At 32.5% G+C, this 10,430-nt stretch overlaps 1 non-coding gene across 1 annotated transcript; it reads right to left on the bottom strand.

The window, feature by feature from the left end:
• Positions 1-1,422: 1,422 nt before the first annotated feature.
• TRNAS-CGA (transfer RNA serine (anticodon CGA)) lies at positions 1,423-1,504 on the bottom strand. Its single transcript has one exon. It is a non-coding gene; the product is annotated as a tRNA-Ser (tRNA).
• Positions 1,505-10,430: the final 8,926 nt, after the last annotated feature.

Genomic DNA, 10,430 nt, shown 5'->3' with positions numbered 1-10,430 from the left:
CCTAATATTTATAATAATTTCCTTTCGGAAAAAGTTCAAAGTTGATTCCGTTATCATTCTCGGGTGAAAACAATGGTTTATTGCAACTTCTTTCTTACTTTGTATATCATTTTTGTTGATTTGTTTGATAGAAAAAAAAAACTTTTAAATAAATTTAAAAAATATTTGAATTTAATTGAAAGGCATTTTTATTTTTTTTTATTTTTGTAAACTTTAATAAAGGGTAGCTAGTCTCTTCTTCCAGCGTATCCTTCAATTATATCGGATGCTCATCGTGGAAATGTCATCTCTAATTATTCAAAACTTTCGAAACGTCATTTGTAATGTTTTTCTTGACAATAATTAAAAAAAATAGGCCGTTGACAATGATTAGTACAATACGGCCGCACTGAACGTGTTAAAACCCAAGAAGAAACTGTCATAAAAGTTAGATTTCTATCTGCTTTTACAATAAAAGACACGTTTCTTGAAAGCTAAAATTTTTAGGGCGAAACTCATTGTAATTAATATTTCTTTTCACTATAATTACGTGTTGTCAAGAATTACTGAAAGAACAGTTGGTTTACATAAAGCAATCAAATTTATTTAGATAAATAAATAATTAGGTAAAACATATAGTAAATTTTATAGTAAAAACCTAAACTTTCCTCTCTTAAATCAAATTCCCATTATAAATCAATGCTACAATAAACGCTACAAAAAGCACAAAATCCGATTAACTTAATTTCTCACTTGACGTGGCAAATCGACCAAGTAATGTGTATCAGAAACGTCGTCATTCAGTCTGGTAGATGCGTCCTCATTATCCAACCAGACAGAACAAGCGACCAAAGAAAATATTTACGAGAAATAAAATTTTAAATATATGATGTTGGTGCCACTGTGTTATTGTGATGATGGCGCTTTTTATCGAGGTGATATTGGCGGTTTTATTGCTTTATAGCCCCTGTAATATGACTTTCATTTAGGAAATATGATGGAATTATAATGTAGATTGCGTTGTAAAATATCAAAAACCACATTCTGACAATATGGCAATTTCCCATAATCACAGCAACCTCGTTCAATTTATGGAACTGCTGTAAAATTCACGAAAAACTCACAGGAAAATGCTAGTTGGAAATTACGAAAATAATCACAATGTGAAGATGGCGTCATACAGGAAATCCTCCAGGTGGCACAACAAATTGCTGCTTTTTTTCTTAGTCATCACATATGGCCATAACTACATCAAATAGTGAGATAAGGAAATGTGTTAGCTAATCTGATGGAAAATGTGTGATGTGTACATGCAGTGTTCGATAAATTTTGAGATTTTATTTCAACATAAACATAAAAATATTTACGGTTACAATTCAATAGTTTTAAAATTATACTTATAAACGTTTCTCTTGATTTCATGAATAAAAACAGAAAAAAAAGCGCTGCGAACAGGATTCGAACCTGTGCGGGCAGAGCCCATTTGATTTCGAGTCAAACTCCTTAACCACTCGGACATCGCAGCTCGCTGTAATCATTCGATAGTCTTGCATATACAGTACATTTTATCAAACGATGCAATTGTACATTCTTTTTTTTAACTCTTTGTTAGTAATAATTATTTTGCATTTACAGTATTTTATACCAAAATGTAATACAAAAATATGTGTCAAATGTAAACTAATCTCGCCTTGCGTACAATTTAGTCAATCAATTAGACTATCGGTACCTAATTATCAACACAATAATTTTCAGTATCATGTTTACAGTTAATTATTGTTATTACTGTAAAAAACTCCAAATTTATTAAAACGTCTTATCTAAGTAGCTGGTTAGTAAAAATTAATAAGAAACAGTAAACATAATTCAATAATTTACGTAAAAATTCGTTATGAATTTGCAAATGCAAATGTACTAAAATGCTCGTGTTAATATTAACACCAGGCCTACTTAATGTGTTTAATTTCAAGGCAAAAAGTTAATCTTGTATCTCTTCCTGACCATGCAACACAAGTAACACATGTCTAATTTGCACAAAAAAAACAACAATGATAAAACATCACGAGAAAATTAAACATTTTTATGCTGACTCATCATAAAAATATTAAGAATTTTGTTCTATCAGAAATTCATCTTTCATTGTTAACACTGACCTGCGCCACTGTTTCATAAAATTTGGTCCCACATACCTACAATTCTAATTAGTAGTCATTCATAAATCGTTATTTCAGAGCTAAAAAAATAGGTTCATATTCCTATGAAAAAAGTTTTTTACATTTTATGGTCGATTGTCCATTCGACCATGTGTATGTAAAAAGGTGATAAAATTCCATAATCTGCGGTTACTTTTATGGTTAGATTGAAGTTTACAAAGGTTTTTGATAAAATGTAAATTACTCGGATAGTTGAGTAAGAACCATAATGTGATCGAATAAAATCCGCATCAAAGCAAGGCTTTTGAAATTTAAAATATTGAAATTTTGACATTTCGAATTGTCATGACAATTGCTATCTTGTCAACAATGACAACTTTTAACTACTATTTTTAAGGTCAAAGTGATTGCATTGTCACAAAGCGTGGTATTTTATTATACTGTCAATTTTAGCGAAATTGATTGTTTGATGACATTCTGATACTCAAATATGATTCAGTCAATGTACTAGACTAAAATCTTCAAAATGTCAAAAAAATGACGTCCAAAATATGATTGCGACTGGGGGATAAAACTATGTATTTGAATGGGAAATCCAAGGTTTTAAGAAACAGAGTTTTCGATCTAGTGACCTTACGGACACAATGATCTACAAGCATCTGGTGGTGAAAAAATTAACCAACATGTAAATATTAAGATTAAAAATTCTTAATCTGCCCATAAACCCCCATTACGCAAAAATCTTAATTTATTCCGCTCTTGATACTTAAATAACTATTAATTATTCACTACTCATTATATAGATGCGGTTTTTATATCATCACATGATATTTAATAAGTATCGTTTCGTTTGATTTGGACCACCTAAGATCGCTAAATTACTAGTTCACACTTATTGAATTAATGACAGGAAATTGTCGAAAGAGAAAAAGTAAATTAGAAGCAACATTAATAAACTAATAAACAGAATAACTAAAAACAGAACTCTAAAAAATTGAGAAGTGACTTTTATGTTATGGTTTATGTTATGTTTCGCAAAGTTTTTCTGCTCTTCTTAACCTCCAAATAGTGATTATTCTTTAAAAGGTTCTTAATTCGAAAACCATTTTTAGGATTCAAATTTTCCGTTCAAAATGTTGGTGTATAAGGTAAGTTGGGGTATTGGATACGGAGTAAAATCGAACAGCCAGAAACAGAGTTACCCTCTTGACTGTAATTCTAGAATTTTTTTGGGTCAAAATTGATAATTTTTTTTGAGTTGCGGAAATAAATTTGAACTTGCCCAAGGTAGTGGTAGAATTCTAAAAATATGGTACCTTTAATTTATAGATTATAAAGGTTCTCAGAGGTAAATTCGAAATTCAATCTAGCCTCGTACTTGATAATGTAAGAACATTGTATATGTTAGATTCATTCGATCTTCCTCCTTCTGAAAGAGAAATGTAACGTTCCTTGATTGATTCTCTTGATTAAAGTTGTATAAATGAGTAGGTACCTACATAAAAGTAGTAATTTAAGAAACCTTTTTATAAACATTACAGTTATCATTCCTAAAATTTTGTTAAAATTAATGCATATTTCTATGAAATAAATACTGATAATTCTAAACTTGTCTAAATTAAGTTTGATCTTACCCCAACTTACCTTAATTAAACATTAGTAAGCTGTCACGGATCTGTATAAACTAACCTTACTTTTTAAAGTTTATCTGTGCGTAAGATTTGGCAAATGTAAACACGGATCGTAAAATTGCTTTGGAAAGGCATATTTACTGTAAAAAAGTTTGTTCATTACACTTTACATCTCGGGAACGCAGAAAAAAATAAAATTCAAATTCCCAAGTCACTTAATAGAGCTAGTAAGTAAATGACAAGAAAATGCATAGCTTAGAACTAACAAATAAGAGAGTAATGAAAATGTTATTTTAGAAAGCATTAAAAAATCCGTTCAGAATCCCAAAATTTTAATAAACAACACACTTACGACGTAAAAAATAATCACAGATGCTGAAATGCTTTTAAAAATTAGTCCCATTGGTGAAGAAAAAAAAAAAAAAAAACGAGGACCGTGAAAAATTTATCATTTTGAATTGTGCTCCAAAAGTCAATCAACTGTCTAAAAAACATACATACATACATGACGGTGTAGGGGTGCTGGAATGAAGCTTTGCCACTCTTGCCGGTTTTGAGTTTTCTCTTGTAACACTTTTTCAATATCGCTGTTCCACGTTCTTCTCGGTCTCCCTTTTTGTCGTTTCTTATCTGTTGCCATTGTCCAAACATGTTTTGCCACTCTTTCCTCTTTCATCCGCGCCACATATCAAAACCACATTAGCTGTCTCTTTTCCACTTTGCACAAAATTTGGAACAACACTGCACGATTCCCGAATTATGATATTTCTAACTGTCAAAAAGTATAACCCATGTTTTCTAAGCGAATTATACATATTTATATCTTACATATTTAAAAAATTTTATATTTTTTTATTCAGGTATTTCTTAATATCTGTGATGATTAGGAGAGTTTTTATCAAAAGTTAGATTAGGTAGTATACAGTAGAGCCTCGATTATCCGAGTGTTTTTGAAATACACTACTAAACAAAACACGGTAATTGGTGAAGACAAGTAGAATCATTTGACAAAACATGTTGTAGTCTTTTCGTTTTTGAGATAAAATTAATCGAATGTTTGGTCAAAATTTCCAGTTTGCCACTGCATTAAAGAATATAATCTTGATTGCTTAGCAACAATTCAAGGTTTGTTATTTTAAAAAGGTGGTAAAAGGTGTGTCAATTCGAGTCCTTAAGACTGCTAAAGACCGTGTTTAATTTTTGGTAGTGTATTTCAAAAACTCCCTGTATATGTTACAAATCCAATTTTTTTCAAATGACCGGACAATCAGCGTTCTACTTTACATATCTACTACGTACTGACAATAAGATTAAGTAATTAAGTAATGTTGAAAATAAGTAGGGTGTTAACAAAAACGAAATTCCAATAGGTATTTCGCTTGTTGACTTCCACCCATTTACTTGAAAAAAGAACGTTCTGAACCAATTATTTCTGCCATTATTATAATTAACTGTCTTATTTTTTCCAGTCAGCTGCAAGTGCATCTTTACCACCTTTATTCCTCGTAAGTGATAAACGTTCTCCTTAAACACCCCACCACGTTTTGACATTGCATTCTGCGTTCACCTGGTTGATAAATACCTCTTGCATCCATAAGTGGAACGTCAGTCAATAAATATTCGTATAATCCCTTGTCGTCACCATCATCCGGAATGACTTATACGACAGGAAAGTGTCACATTCCGCGGATTTGCCGTCTCGGGGGTTGACTTTTCGTCTATTTAAATAAAGCAGGGTCTGCGTGATGCTCTCTCATGTATACAGAGGGTGTCTAGTCATCGTCAGCTTTGACCTCTGAAGGAAGTGATGACCGGACCAGCCTTTCTGACACGTCACTCCCACATTTGTTACGTCGTCCATCATCCATAAACTTCAGTCTCTCTGACCTACGGCCGGGACGTTACCAGTGCGTTCATTATATGACATGATGTATGGTATACAACAATCAGTATTCCGAATGTTATGATGAATATCTGGAGAATGAGGAAAAAAGACACACTCACCTGGTGGTATAGAATAACAAACTTGTTACATCAGTTGGTGTCTGAAAAAATAAAATGTGAGGTACAATAAAAGCCAAAGACTTTGAATATATTTAAAAGGAAGATAGACTATCGCTGATTTTAACACGGAGAATTTTTCGTTTTTACAAACGGATGGTTTACGAGCTACTTGATTATGTATTGTTAGTTACCTCGATATCACTTACATACACCATAAAGAATGCTTGTGGCATGACTCCTAGAATTCACGGTAGTTAGTGGTTTGAATAGTCATAAAAAAAAATAAGGTGACGTCTTCTGAGGTGGTTATGAGATGATTTAATGTTTTCTTGTTGATTTTCCCATTACTGTATCTATTTAAATAAATTACGATATCACTTTCAGTCAGATTTATTCATGAACAAGGTAATTATTTTAGGTTCTTCCAAAGTCACTGCGACTTACCATTTGTTTGTGCTTTTGGGAGCTTTAAAATGGTTTTAAATTTTACAATTTGAATTAAAAAGACACCTTCTGTTTTAAGTTCTTTTTCTCTTATTTTAAATGCAAGAAAAATGTTTTCACACCTTCATTATCACATTTACGGTATGTTTATCGTTAAAGAATAAGTAAGTTTCTTTTATGGCTGCCAGTGTAATCTTTGTTCCTGCTGCATAAATTTGGTTCTTAACGCATGTTGTCAAAATTTTTGGCCGACATGCTGTTGCTATCAGTTCTACAATGTTGATGGCGTGGTTGTTAGTGGGCGTAAGTACTTGGTAAGGTGTTAATGGGTGATGATGGGCCGTCAAATTTATCTCTTGCTCTTATTGATAAAGCGCGCCATTAAATCCCATTTACCAAGTGGTATGGCGTTAGCAAAACGGTGATAAATTAGTCTTGTTTTAGGGTATAATAAAAGCTTGTAACGCAAAGTATGTGACGTTTGCAGAAAGATATGATTAATAAATATTTGACAGGTGTGTGTGACATTTGATACTTCATTAAGTAGAGATTTACAAGGGCCAATAAATGATATCTGTTCGATATTACTGGAGTGGTCTATAAAGGCAAGTCGTAAACTTTTATAGCATCATATCCGAGATTGCGAAGAGTGAACACCGCACTGACGAAACTTTCGCAAAATAAGGATGCACTGGTGCAACCAGAGAGCTTTTTTATAATTTTTTAACTCGAGGACTATAAACTCCTACACGTTTATGGGCTATTCGATATCTGACTATCTACGTAATACGACCGATAAAAATACCAGCAACAACTGCATTATGACCCATGAAAATCCAACCGAGAAGAGGACGACGTGCTGCCTGCAACACGCTGCTAAATAATAAATAACTACTTGATTTGCTTTTTATTCCACTTTTACGATTATTATGTGAGGTCTAACTGAGCAAGCAGACGCTGAGCCCTAATCATTTGCTCTCATTTCAAATGGACTTCTACTAAGACGCAGGTATCACACTTGTGAGAATTTCTTTTCAACCCAAAAAGTGCCACCTGATGAGAGATAGAATTTTCCCCTCGGTTAGTATAGTGAATATAAACAACTATAGAGCTTGGTTAGGATTTTTTTGTAAATGTTTGAAAACACTTTGGCTCTAGCCATAGATTTATTGCAAAAACGTTGGACCTACATAGTATCATAACAAATTAAAAAAGTGGAAAAACTCATTTCCAAAGTTATTCAAACAATTTTTAAAAAGCAACTGTTGATAACCATTATCAACTTTTGTTTATTAAAAATAAATTAGAAAATTCTCTAGTCGAGAAAATATAGACACGACACTTAACTGAATAATTTAATTTTCTTCATGAATATGTAATGAAAGTGTGCAACCGCTAAAAAAATAATATTGAAATGAATCCGTCTTGTATAAGCTTCAATAAATGCTAATTGTCATTTAATCGCCAATATAATTTATTGCTTCCGCTTTTATAACACCCAAGTAATTAAACGTTAGACGACATGTGTTCGGAACCAAGCAAATTGATAAATTGATTTAGAGGTCAATATTAATTAATTTTCGCATTTTAAACGAATGGCTCTGCGATAAACAAATATCTACTCCTTAGAACTAATTTTAGGTTTTTTGGTTTATTTCGAAACACAAAGAATTCCCATTGGAAAAAATGTAATAATTATTGTAATTTATTCGATTTTTATCTTTAATATGGGAGCAATTTGTTGACACACGCTATTTATATTTAATATTTTATAATTTAATGCAGACGTTGGTGTAAACTAATCGTTGAAATATGCACCATATTACATTAATTTTGCAAAAAAAATTAAAAGGTGAAAAACCGTACCTACGTATTTATTTTAACTTTTACTGCGCGAATTTTTACCTGATATATTTATTTATTAGGAACAGTATTTATAATTTTAAGAACATTGTGGATGTATGTAGGTTAGAGTAAAATAAGCTTTCTATCATAGTTCATTTTCAGTTGTGGCTTACAAAATCTCCGACAATTTATAGGGCTCATTTACAATAGAACATTAATAAAATAAATAACAAGGGAATTTGTAAGAATTATCTTAAAAATCTAGCTCTACGAATCATATAACCACTCATTGGAACAACGCAGTAAAACCCATTACAATACTGGTAACTATAAAAAATGAAATATGAATAAAAGTTGGAAAAAGGCTGTGTGAAAATATTAATTTCCTTAGACGTTTATGGAAAGTTTCCCGGTTCGTGTTTGGGGTTGATATTGGGCTGGTTTCGCCCCCCGACTGGAGGGTTGACGTTTGGCTTTACTCAACATTATGCATTACAGTATCCGCATTGATTCGATATTAATTTGGCAAATATTTTATGAAAACATTGACAATTTATTCGTGCTCATGGCTCGGATACGCTCATAAATATTAATGAAATCGAAGTTCCCTGCCTGTTTACGAAATGTGTTCGCACACTATATTAAACAAATTATTAATCCGCAACGTACATATATACACATCATGCAATAATCATTTTGCACGAACCAATAAAATATCAATTGTCCATAACGTAAAAAAGGAGTTTTATTCCCAGAATTTTTTTGTGTTGATTGGGCGAACTTGGGTGGTATAAAAGGCAACTAATTAAATCGTTGTATTACAAGGTTTGTAAATGAAATGTGATCCAGCTCAAAATCTTTCAAGCTTCAAGGCCAATTAAATCGAAATTTATGGCCATATTGTATTTCATTAAATACCCATAAATCAACCTGGTAGAGTGTATAAAATATCCCAGTCGCCGGAATTTCTCTAAAAATCAAATAAAAGTCCCGACTGGTGCCTGCAACTCTTCCTCTTCTAATTAATCCATCACACGCCCGTGATACATAATTTTCACGACGAGCGTAGGTATCAAAAAAGAACCGTTTCAAGTTTTGATACGTAACAAATGACTTCCGCTTTCTGCATCAAAATTTACATTTGCAGAACTTGTCAGTTTATATCAACTAATTTTTTATAACCAGATGCATAGTTTTTTATAAATAATTTTGATAGCGACAAATTAGAAATGGAAGTTGATTAAATGCAGAACTTCGTCAGAGTGAACCTTATTAATTTGTCAACTTGTGAAAAAGTCTTAATTTGTTTAGCAACTACAAAAATGTTTATTTTGTGGTATATTGTAGAATAAATTCAAATAATTACCGCTTTTTTCTGCGTGGTTCAGATAGAAGCTTGTCATCACGGCTACTAATATCATCTCTGATGACGAAAAATAAAAAACTTTTCTAGCTTCGAATGTCTCGCCGATGTGCCCCGTACAGGGAATTCTCCGAATTCCATCCGCCGAGACACCCTCTGGTGATTGTGGTAAATGAGCTGGGGTGCAAGGTGTTGATTGATGGCGCTCTGTAGCGATCTTGCTCTTTTCTCATCCAAGCCTCGAGGAAAGCTACGAGACGGCCATCTGCATAAACATTTGCACGGCTGTCAGCGGACAAGAAGAATGGCAGCCGTCTGCATATCGCGGCGGAACAGAACAGGCCCGGACCCCAACGGCAACTCCACCACCTTTTTCTTCATTCCGTTTCTGGTTTGTTTTAAGATATCGACTCGCCGAACACAAACTCAATCACCATTCAACATTTTTCAAATGCTAAGCTTTCGGCTCTGTGACCACATCGACGAACAGGTGTCCTCTTAGTATGCTAATTTGATAATTATGGAATCCATATGGTACAAACATCGGCTAGCTGTGATGAAGACTAACTCATTATTTCAAAAATATGAATAATTCAGGACAAAACAGATAATTTAATGAACATTCGAAATTTAAATTTAATGATTAGTTATAAAGCAGAAAAATTCATTACCAATCGTATCAATAACCGCCATGAATAACAATAATTATTTGTCTCATTTACATATTAGACTAGATATAACAGCATTTTTGTTTATTTATTATTGTTTCACAGGAACTGTTAAATTGCCACTGTGTCCGCCTTAAAAAATTCATTTTCAAATATCTCCTTATTGTAAAAACTAAGTACATACGGCTGTAAATCAAAGTTATTTGATGCATGTTTTATTGGTGATGTCAATCATTGGATATGGAAAATTAAGACCATACCATATATGAAAACCACAATAATATAAATAAATGCAATGCTAGAAAATTACACCTGTTTTCTATTACAATTAACTCGCAGGAGA

This window comes from Gnatocerus cornutus, chromosome 1 (assembly GCF_029298725.1).
Source record: "Gnatocerus cornutus isolate USDA-ARS CGAHR chromosome 1, icGnaCorn1.1, whole genome shotgun sequence".
NCBI classification, from domain to species: Eukaryota; Metazoa; Arthropoda; class Insecta; order Coleoptera; family Tenebrionidae; genus Gnatocerus; species Gnatocerus cornutus.
The sequence above is the reverse complement of the archived record's forward strand: the minus strand, read 5'-3'. Positions and strand labels throughout refer to the sequence as shown.